The 12,012-nt window shown below is 43.7% G+C and overlaps 1 protein-coding gene across 1 annotated transcript in view; it reads right to left on the bottom strand.

Moving 5' to 3' along the window:
- The window catches only part of AGBL4 (ATP/GTP binding protein like 4), a 1,816,099-nt gene that overhangs the window by 141,909 nt on the left and 1,662,178 nt on the right, over positions 1-12,012 (bottom strand). The window lies entirely within an intron of this gene.

Below are 12,012 nucleotides of genomic sequence, written 5' to 3'. Positions count from 1 at the left end.
CTGGCCCCTCCTGGATGTGTGCCAGAATAATTTTCTCAAACAGCTTGCCCAGGATCGAGGTAAGGCTGACTGGCCTGTAGTTCCCCGGGTCCTCTTTCCTCCCCTTTTTGAAGATGGGAACCATGTTGGCCCTATTCCAGTCCTCCGGCACCTCTCCAGAGCACCACGAGTGTTCATAAAGCCGTGCCAGGAGACTTGCAATGACCCCAGCGAGTTCCTTCAGGACTCTAGGGTGAAGATCATCCGGGCCGGCTGACTTAAAAATGTCCAGCCCCTCCAGAAGCTCCCTAACTAAATCCTCACTCACTCTAGGCCCAGGTGAGCCTAAGTAGCCAGTAGGCTTCACATTCTGTACCTGAATTCACTCCCCTGCATTGCAGGTGCCAGCATGGCTGTTTAAGTAAAGCAAAATTCACTGCCTTATGACAACCAGAGTTTGAGGTCTCTGCCTCAGGTTCAGGGGGTTCCTTGGAAGTGCCATGCACAATCTTAAGGGAGGGTCAGGATTGTCACACTCACATGACACATTGCAATTTATTTTACTTCTCTTAGATTCTTAAGTTTTCAGACAACAAGTATGGTATTAAAAAACAAGAATCCATACATAACCAATCCCACTTCTGGGCAGGGTTGCAAACTGTCCATAAATTTGGGGACAGTCAGTAAAAAATTAGACTAAAAATGCCTAAACAACAGGTGCTTGATTGAAGCTTCATGGTCAGAAAAAAAGTTGAATACAAGATGATGGGCAGACTGAGCATGAGTGTGCTTCCTGGTGGCTGAGTAGGTGCACTGTACCCTAATGGAAATTTTCTCTCAGGTTTTGTAGATCCCTCCCCCCAGGCCATGTGATGCTGCTGCTGAGTCCCACTGGCTGCCGGTGACACCTCTGGGTGACAAAAAGTGTTTTCTGAGGGTCTGTACTGGGAATGGAGGGAGCAGAAATGGGGGGGATTAAGGCTGGAAGATGAACTGGGGGAGCAGAAAAGTATGGAGTAAGGTTGGGGTGTCAAACATTTTTACTGCCGTTGTGTGAAACCCCTAAATTAGAATCCAGCCCTCCTAACCAGGACCTGGCACCAGAGCAGGACCTGGCACAAGAGTTATATTTATGTCGTGTAAACATATATGTAGGTAAAAAAGTTTGGCCATCAGTAAAAAGTTCATAGATTATCAGTATGAAAATATTGTTGTGTTGGCAACCCTGTTCCTGAGCGAGGGGAAGAAGTACTGAAATTCAGGGCATTAGATAATGACAGGAAGTATAGAGAAGAACAATAGAGCATTACCAGAAAACTCTCTCTCTCTCTGAAACGTGATAAGTTCATTTTTCCCCACCTGAATAGCAAGAGCTAATAATTCAGTTGCAATGAATGCCCAGGACCAGAGTCCTTTCCTTGATCTTCAAGTATATTTCCCATTGTCATCAATGAGATAGGAACAGCCATTCAAATAAAGCACCTTTAAATGAATGTTCCCAATCCACTAAGTCACTAGCAGTTGTCCTTACAGAGGTTAGTCAATAGTCCTTAATGGTAAATTATAGCTAAGAAAAATACATCGACCATGTTTGATCCTTACAAATTTTCACTGCACTGCTCTCTGTGGCCAACTAGAAATCTCATGGCGATTAAGGGATACAATTAAATAATCCTACTTGCAGTCAGCAGTAGGCAGTGGTAAATAAGTCCACGGCCATATACATCAAGATGGATAACCATCACATAATATATTTAGTCAGCATATTATGAGCTCTAACATAGAAGTGAATACTTGTTATTTCTGAGCAGAGCTTAGGAGAGCAAAGAAGTACAAGAGAGTCCAATGTAATACAACAGCATTTCACATGACACCAGTGTGAGGTCCTTTAGATGTTCTCTAACAGAGGAAAAACATCATTTGGTATGTGATACTAATATGATACAGATTTACTTTCCCTTGGCAGTAAACCAAAGTACAACATACGACGACTGTTCAGTTTAATTAAACAGCCAAGAGAGAGTAGTCCTGCATCTTATTAAGTCTCTACAACACTATAATTTTAGTTAACACAATATCAATATCTGATTATACTTTATTGGAAAAGGAGCGTTTGATTGTATTTGACTAATAAAAAGCAGTTAAGTCACTTGCCACTGCTATATCGCACTATATTGCACTGCTATATAGAGGCCAAACATAACAATATAAAGCCACCAGGACTTCAGAAATATAACAATGAGAAGAAAGATTAGCATCTACTCTATGAAGTATCCAGTAGGATTTTCCTCTTTAGAAAAAGCCTTAATGCATAAGGAAATGACTGATATTAAACAGGATAATTTCCCCATCAGAAAGAGAATTTAATGAACTCTGATTCTTACCATCATATCTTAATAAACTAGCAGGTTATAACAGTAGATCTTAAGATAGTGATTTAAGGGGAAGCATTATCTTAGCAATCTACGATGTGGCTACAGCACCGACAATCTTTGCATCTAAGCACCATGGAAATTTGAGATGCATCCCTACCTATACATAAAATCAGATTTTTCCTCTCTATCCCCCATCCGCAGGGATATATGATATATTAGGTTTTACCTGTGGGCAGGGAACCATATTTCCAGCTGATTGGAAACTGGCATTTCCATTCTGCAGAAAATTCTGAAATTTCAAAAGAATATTTGCTGGAGACATCTGACCCCATCAGACTTCCTACCCTTTGGGCGGGGGGCTGGACCCAATGATCTTGCAAGGTCCCTTCCCACCCTAACATCTATGCAATATATTTCATATTCTTCAAATATGGAAGAAAAATGAGATACTTTGAAGTTTCCTCTAAAAAGAAAGCACCAAAGGAATCCTTCTAGAAATGGATACATTTTTATTGATTTTCCCAAAACTAAATGGAGTAGATCATTGCTCTGTGATGCCAGGCTGCTCTCCAGGCAGATCTTGGAGATCCCCAGGCCCTTCAGTCCTGATTATCCAGCAGAGTCAGCCTACATTCTGGAAACATTTTCCACAATACATTTCAGTTTTCATGGGTCAGCACTTTCCATCAGAAATAGTTTAATCAGAAAATATCCGACCAGCTCAGAAGTACTGAGATTTACAGTCAGTGTCCTTAGGAAAAGGAACTTTGTTCTCCTGAAAAGCATCTCATGCACGGATACAGGATGCACATATATATGCCTGTAAACTTTGCACCAAGTGAAACTAGCTACTACGAAACTATGATAAGTACAGAGGCAGGGGAATGGTTTCAAAGTGGTCCAACGCTCTACACGAGAAAGCAGTTGATGTCAAACAACTTTGACTTCCACGCAGTAGCTCCTGTATCAAACCTATCAGTTCTGGTTGACCGAGGGCAGTGGGGGCCAATCTTTGGGCAGAAGTGCCCTTACCATCGACTACTCAGCCTTCTGCTTCCTGCACTGTGCTCCTTGCCTGATCTGATGCTCTGCCCTATCTGCAACTGTGCTGCCTGTCCACTCCCTAGTCTGCTGTATGCCACGCACACAAGCAGACTGTGCCACCATCCCTGTGGTTGACCATCCCTGATCTAGGGCATATATTTTAGCAAGGCAATAAACCTTGACTTATACAGCACAAGAATCTATCACACCCCTAAGTAAATTGTCCCAGTACTAAACTTTCTTGTTAAAAATTTTCAAACATCTGAATGCGTTTACTGTCATTTTAAGCCACTGTGTCTTGCTATGACTTGATTTGGTAGTTTGCAGAGCCCTCTCCCATGGGGGATCTTCTCCAAGTAGGTAATTTTAGACTTCAGTCACCCTCTTAATTTTCTCTTTGAGTAGTTAAATAGGTAGGACTATCTATTGAGCCCCTGTAGCTATCATTTAAGGCTATACTGGACCAGGCAAAGAACTGCAGAGGAGCCGGCAAATGTCTTAAGATGGGTAGGTAGGCTAAGATGGGGAGCATATTCTAGGGATATGAATTTTAAATAATTTAAAATAAATTCCAAGAAAACCATGCGTAGTACGTCTGAGAAGAAACAGCCTGGAAAGACCTCAGTTTGAATGTCACTGTAGCAAATTAACTGGTGTATCTCTGGTGTGATCCAGGGAGTTATTTCAGGAATGAATTAGCCTCTCTGTCACTGGGTGCCACAGAGTTGGTACTCTCAGCTCAAAGGAAGGGGAGAGTTTAACTTGCCGTTGGCACTCATGAATCCTGAAGTTAAAGTAAGTGTTCCTGCAGCCAGCTGGACCCCTTGTAAAGAAATGGTGCAATTTTAAAAGAATTAATTCATAATATTAAACCCAGGTTTCTCTCCATTATTGGGAAAAGCACATACAGTGCCACGGTGAATTTATTTCATACAAGTGCACTGGTTCTGAAATATTCCAAGTCGTGGTGACCCGAGTCATTTTTATTTAGTGCAATATAGTTAGAGTTTCTTTGAAATTATCTAATAAAGTAACTGGGATATAATCCAAAGTAATTGCAAAGCCCAGCAGGAGATATAACAACTGTGCAATAACACTTGCACCTTAAATAACAGACATACTGGCTTTGGTTTTATGACTTCTGCTCTAGAGATAATAACAATGAGTTCCTACATATATAGGACTTTTCAGCCATGAAACTGAAATGGTCTTAAAAAGGAAGTCGGTTTCATTACGCCCATTTACAAAAGATGAAACCGAGACGCAGAGTAGTGATATACCTTGCCCATGGTTACCCAGCCGTTCAATGGTAGAGTCAATTAGAGATCTGTTTTTTCCTCAGACCTAATCCTGTACTGTATCCCAGCTCAGTGTGTTATCGTTAGAGAGTATTTCTCCCCCTACCTAGTTGACACAACTAAAATGAAAGCTTATGAAAAACTTGGCACTCCTTGGAGTTCTGAAAATCTTTTGCGGGTGTTTTGTGATGATCAAAACAACTGCAACCCTATTACTATTTTCTAAGAGCTGCCATGCAAATAATGAAAAGGTACTGATATTCATTCAGTAGTTGGTTTCAAAAACATTTTTAAACTTGTAAGTTACTCAATAATTATTTAACCCGTCATTTTCTAATCACGCCTACTCTTCGTCCTTCACTCTTCCTCTAATATCGAATGCGTCTCCATCCAACACGCATCCCAACCCATTCAATATAGTGCCAAACTGCAGTATCTCGGTCTATTCAGTAACTTGTTATGCATTGCTGTAACTGCCGTATAGAGGTGCGAGTCTGGGAAAGTGGCTACGTGTGAGCAGAACAGTAGTTCAGCGTTTCACGTCTCTTTTCTTCAGTATCACATTTATTATTATTTTATCAAAGGGAAACATCTCAAGCATTCTTCATTACAGAACAGAATCACTCGGAACATTGTTAATATAGTACAAATGTTCCTAATAGAAAGATTCGCTTTGTTCCCCAGCACAAAAACCTATCCTGGTCTTATAATGGACAATGGCAGCCTGGTCATTGTGCTGTTACACTGCATCTCTCCACATTGTACCAGTGACATTTGCTATGTCCCAGACGGCATAAAACCAGTTGGGGGGTTTGTTTTGCAGAGTGATCATGTACTCCGCAATGACAAAGACCTTCCTAGAGATCCAGAAGAGCTCTAAATGTTGCAACGCTTTCATTTGTTGCTGAAATGCAGTCCCCCCCAATGCTGCACCTTTGTGAAGACAACATCATCACGCTGAAACTCCAGTTGAGATTCACTTACAAGTTGAGATGATGTGACTGGCCTTGAAAGGAGGACTTTGGTGCTAACACCCACTCTATTGCCAAGGCTGTCATGAGAATGTTAACGGTCGATTGCTCACAACGATACATGGAGTGTTGATCTGGCAAAGTTATTTTTGTTGGGAAAATGAATTTTCCTGAAACTTTAAAATACAGAAAGTCTAAACACATTCTATCAGGACAGTAAAATCTTTGGAACATTGGCACAGTATCTTGCACAATGGAGCCCTACCTAGCACAATGGAGGCCAACTTGGCCACATCCTTTCTATGCAACTGTAATATAAATGTTAAATAATGAAGCTAAGTAATTTATAAGCAGCCCAAATTCTTTCCCTTAAAGAATCTAAGCAGAACATAATGAATGGCCAGGCTCACCCTCTCTTGGTCACCATCGCTGCCTTTTGAGAGCCTTGCAACTTGCATCCTACTCTCAGATATTAAACTCATCATTTTTTGCTTTTGAGGTGGAATGCAAAATGATCCAGATGCCTTATAAAAGTCATTGTGCAATATAATTCCCTCAAGTGTCTTTTCATTGTGCTTACAAGCAGAAGCAGAGGTTTTTTCTTTCTTTTTCTGTTTTTAAAGTAAAGTTGTGATTGATGCAAGATGGACTTGAGGGGAATGCCTCCAGACCTCAGGTTGGGGAGGACTGGGTTAGAGAGCTTCTGGAGGGGCTGGACGTGTTCAAGTCAGATGCTCTCCACCCCAGGGTGTTGAGGGAGCTAGCAGGGGTTATTGCAGGGCCCTTGGCATGGCTTTATGAGCGCTCATGGTGCTCAGGCCAGGTGCCAGATGATTGCAAGATAGCCAACGTGGCCCCCATCTTTAAAAAAGGGAGGAGGGAGGACCCAGGCAACTATAGGCCCATCAGTCTTACCTCAATCCTAGGTAAACTCTTTGAGAAGATCATCAAGGAGCACATCTGTGATGGCCCGGCTTCAGGGATGATGCTCAAGGGCAACCAGCACAGTTTCATTAGGGGCAGGTCATGTCAGACCAAAATGATTGCCTTTTATGATCAGGTCACAAAGGCAATGGATGCAGGTGTTGCCGTGGACATAGTCTTTCTGCACTTCAGCATGGCCGTTGACACCATCTCCCACCCCATCCTCATTAAAAAACAAGGCAACTGTGGCATTGATGCCTACACAGTCAGATGGATTGCAGATTGGCTGAAGGGTCGTACTCAGAGGGTGGTGGTGGTGGACAGGTCATATTCAAACTGGGGGGAAGTGGGCAGCGGAGTCTCCCAGGGCTCGGTCCTTGGGCCTACGCTGTTCAATTTCTCTATCAGCGATTTGGACAACGGGGTGAAAAGCAACCTATTTAAATTCACTGATGATACCAAGATTTGGGGTTAGGTGAGTATGCTAGTAGGGAGGGAAAGATTGCAGCAAGACCTGGATAGGTTACAGAGGTGGGCTAACAAAAACAGGATGCATTTCAATAGTGACAAGTGCAGGGTGCTGCACGTGGGCAGTAGTAACCAGCAGCACACTTATAAGAAGGGAAACTCCCTTCTTGAGAGCACGGAGGCAGAAAGGGATCTTGGAGTCATTATTGACTCCAAGATGAACATGGGTCGACAATGCGAGGTCACGGTTGGGAGGGCTAACCGGACCTTGTCGTGCATCCACAGGTGCATCTCAAGTAGGGCAAAGGAGGTGATCCTCCCCCTCTACGTGACACTGGTCAGGCCGCAGCTGGAGTACTGCGTCCAGTTCTGTGCGCCCCACTTCAGGAGGGATGTGAACAACATTGAGAGGGTCCAGAGGAGGCCACTCGCATGATCCAGGGACAACAGGGCAGACCCTACAATGAGAGACTGCGGGACCTGAACCTGTTCAGCCTTCACAAGAGAAGGCTGAGGGGGGACCTGGTGACCATCTATAAACTCACTAAGGGGGACCAGAAGGGTTTGGGGGAGGCCTTGTTTCCTCTCGCGCCCCCTGGCATAACAAGGAATAACAGCCACAAGTTGTTGGAGAGGAGGTTTAGATTACACATCCGTAAGAATGACTTCACGGTCAGGGCGGCTGGAACCAACTTCCAAGGGAAGTGGTGCTGGCTCCTACCCTGGGGGTCTTTAAGAAGAGGCTTGATGCCTACCTAGCTAGAGTCATTTGAGCCCTGTTTTTCTCCTGCCCAGGCAGGCAGTCAGACTTGAAGATCTACATGGTCCCTTCCAACCCTACTTCTATGATTCTATGATTACCTGAGTATTTGGATGACCCAGCTTACAGAGCTGGAGGAAACAAAGACAGACTTGGATGCTCTTTTCTCTTGGTATCAAATCAGAAATCACTCAGACACCTAAAACAGACAGCAGGAGGACCCTGTCCCCGCAAAATAACACTGAGCCCTCCATCCCTTCCTATAGGGGCTTTGAATCATCCTGCTACTTCCCATACGGAACCAGTGTAAATAAATAAACAAATCGATCTTTGCTCTAAAGCTCATTTGAACCCCTGCTAACACGACACATGTTTTTCCCTGGGTTGGTCTCAAGTTTCTCATAGCTAAATAAATATACATGCGATTTAGAAAGAGAAGACAGTAAAGGAAACTGTGGATAAAGAATAAAGGCTTGTGTTGACTGTCAAGACTTGAAACAGCCCAAGAGGCAGAGAGGCTTGAAACTAGTGCTGGAAGATACAGTCAAGTTTTTCCGCATTTTTATTTCATTAGCTGAATGCCTTTGGAAGGTCAGTAATTAAAGGACAGGAGGGAAAATTATATTAATAGCTAGTGCTGATATGACCACAGCTAAAGTTTGAACTGTGCAATTATGATTCTTAAGGAAATAGAGATAAAAAAAATCAATAAAAGCTATAATAAAAGGATAAATGCGCACTGAGCCCAGAACATGGGCCACTAGAGAGGCAAGTGATGCAGGGGAAAGCCAGTCCTGTCCACCAGCTGTCACTTTAATACTGATTTTATTAATTCTCTGGTATAGGAATTGGTTTAGAAGTAGACTTACTCAGATATTTCATATATGGCCTGAGGGGAAGATAAACTCCCTGCAGTGCTTTATGCAAGGGGTTAATGCCAGACTTTATTATTAGCAATGGGCAGAGTAAAAAAAAAGGATCTAGGTAGATTTTCCCATCTAATGGAACTGTCTCATCTATTGCTTGAAGTCAATGGAGCTACAAGAATGAACACTAGCCAAGATACTGGCCCTCTACATTTCAGACAAGTCAGAGTAACTCCTAACAGACTGTTTCATACAAATTCACTTGAGTCAGAAATCCCATGAGATAAAACTTGCACAAGACTTGCAGAGTTGTCTTCCTCCAAGTATAGAGAAATAGCTTGCCTTGAGTTATTTTGGTAATTCCTCTATTGGTACCAGCAGGCAGCAAGAAATGCTGATGCAGCATGAACATCAACAAGAAAAATAAAGAAAAGTTCATCACATTTTCAAATATAGGTCTTTATACTCTGTCCCCTACTCTACCGCCAGACAAATGACACTGTTGACGCTACGTATTATTGGGGACCTAACAAATTTGCAATTTCACGATTTTCACAGAAACCGCAAATTTGGTGGATCTTCATGAAAAACCCTGACTCCTGCGAAAAGGTGTAAAATCAGCAGCAGGCAGGGGGTGAGGAAGGAGGGGGAAGAGTGTTGCAAAAACAGAAAAGGGCAGGAAGCCCTGGTGTCCTCAAGCACAGGGGGAGATGACCAGTCTCTGGGCAGGGGTGGGACTTTGGGGCCCTTTAGCCAATCAGAGTCATGGGAGGGGGCCCAATGCACTCTACAATGAAAATGGTGCCTCATGCTGCACTTGGACTGCAAAATCAGGGGGCAGCTCCTCTGAATTTGGTAGGTCCCAACTTATTATGCAACATCATAGGCTGTTACCACAAGGAATGTCCCCTTGGTCCCATCTAGGATGTCTGAAGGATAGAAAAGAAGGCCCTTCAACAAAGGATCTTTATTCTGTTCATGGTGAGAGTCTCCAAGTTATCAGACAGACCATCTCAAGGGCTCACCTTCCCCCATTTGAGATGATATAAGAACCTCCCCCACCTCTTCCTTCCAGCCACCACACAAAGAGTCATCTCCCCCTTTACACTCATGAAACATCACAGTAGTCATAGCAATCATTTACAAAAGAAATTATTAGGAAACATTTTATTATTATTAGCTACCCACCCCATTCATGGCTCCCTGTTTCATTCTTGCTCCCTCCCGGAATCAAGAAGGAGCCAGCCTAAATTCACACATTAGTGACCATTACTACATAGAGAGCAGTAAATTAATCAGCTCTGCTGTAGGATAGTACTGTTTGGAATAAATGCTAACCTACAACGGAGTTATTTAGTGTGCCTCAGTGCACGTGTAGACAGTGACTGGGGCTGGCTGGAGCAAGAGGGTGCTAGCCTTGCACTTGTGCCCAAGCCAGTCCATCCACAGCACGTTGAGCTGGGGTGGAGCATCTCTGGTCTGGCAGGCTGCCCCTAAGTGCGCCCTGCTAGCCGGGGCTGCTCTGCCCTAGTTCAATATGCTGTAGTCCCAGGCGTACGTGTAAACACTGAGCCTGGGAGCAAAAAACTTCAGTGCAAACTGCACAGGAGTTTATTGCCACATGCTAATTGCACATGTAGATGCACCTACTGTTAAGTATAAGAAGATATTGTAACATATAAGACAAGTGTATGGCAAGAGTGTTGCATGGTGCATGCAATAGTTACATGGTAGATTATGATACAGGTCTAACATGAATTGCATGGTGGCTGCAATAGTTGCATGGTACATGATGATACAGGTCTAACACACCAATTAACTCCTCAAAAGAAATGAGAAACAGGCCACAATATCACTTGCTACTTTGCCTCCATGGGTTCCATAACACAGTCTACGAATGCAAAAAACCTGGCAGCCACAAAACAGGCCTACACTGCCTTGCTCCAAATTATCTTGTGCAGAGCTGAGAGCATAGTTGAGAGGAAGTGGCTTAAGAGTGTATGCACAGGAGTGGGAGACCACCATGCATTTTCACTCTTCCACTCTCTCCTTGTTTGGATGGTGCAAAAAAATACTTGCCTCCCAACAATTAGCTGATTTTGTTAAAGTGCTTTTAAGATATAAAGCACTTTAATACCTACTAGTTAAATATTAATTCATCAGCCAAGCCAATTCACTCATTGACCTGTCTGCAGGGACTTCCAGTTAGTGTCAGGACAGCAGGTCGTGTTATCTGGGCACCTGTCCACCAGCACCTGGACTGAGGCCAGCAACTTGCACAGGACACAGACGACCTGTCAGATGGCACTAACATTTGGTTATGACAGGCCTGAATTGGATTTGAAAGGGTGACCTAGAGGTGAAAGGCTCCATCCAGACACTGCTTCTGTTCAAATGCATATTAAATTAGAGATGGACCAAGGGGATGACGTTAAGACCCTGATCAAGTTTCAGCAAGACTTTGAGGTCAGACACACAAGCCACTCTTGTACAACTTTTAGATTCAGCTGAGCGCAAACCAGAAAGCAGTCTCCTTTTGATCTGGAGCCTGGCTTCAGACTGATGTTACAAGCATGAGTTTGAGCAAGGAGCTTTGAAATTCTTTATCTCACACGTACAAAAATTCAGTGACGTGGTGTTGGCTGATATCAAATGCCAACCGTTTATTTTAGAGGGCTGTGTGATTCTGTGAGCAGAATAAAGGCATGGGGTCCTGAGAAGTTGCTTTGCATAGACACAGTGGACCGGTCCTTCTCTAGGCCCCACTTACAAATCCCTGTTGTGCACCTGTTTGCACAGAGCTCCCTCTGGGTGCCTTTCCTTGGCATGAGCTCTCCAAAACCTGCTCTCACATTTGGTGCCACAGAACCACATTGGCTCTGCTCCAGGAGGGCTGCCCGCTTCTGTGGGAGAGGGGGTAGGATGTGAAATACAAAAAGTAGGATACTCAGTAAAAGACAGGTGACTTCCAAGCAAATACTTCTTGACAAGAACAATTCAGAAAGAACTGCTCTTTCTTCTGTTAATCAAAAGTAGGGGGGTGAACTGCAAGCAAGGGCCATTGCCTAAATTACAATGTGCATAGATTCATAGATGTTAGGGTCGGAAGGGACCTCAATAGATTATTGAGTCCAACCCCCTGCATAGGTAGGAAAGAGTGCTGGGTTCAGATGGCCCCAGCCAGATGCCCATCCAACCTCCTCTTGAAGACCCCCAGGGTAGGGGAGAGCACCACCTCCCTTGGGAGCCCATTCCAGACATTGACCACTCTAACTGTGAAGAAGTTCTTCCTAATGTCCAGTTTAAATCTGCTCTCTGCTAGCTTAT

This window comes from Gavialis gangeticus, unplaced genomic scaffold (assembly GCF_001723915.1).
Source record: "Gavialis gangeticus isolate Ggan-Ray unplaced genomic scaffold, GavGan_comp1, whole genome shotgun sequence".
NCBI classification, from domain to species: Eukaryota; Metazoa; Chordata; order Crocodylia; family Gavialidae; genus Gavialis; species Gavialis gangeticus.
This window is presented reverse-complemented; position numbering and strand designations above follow the sequence as displayed.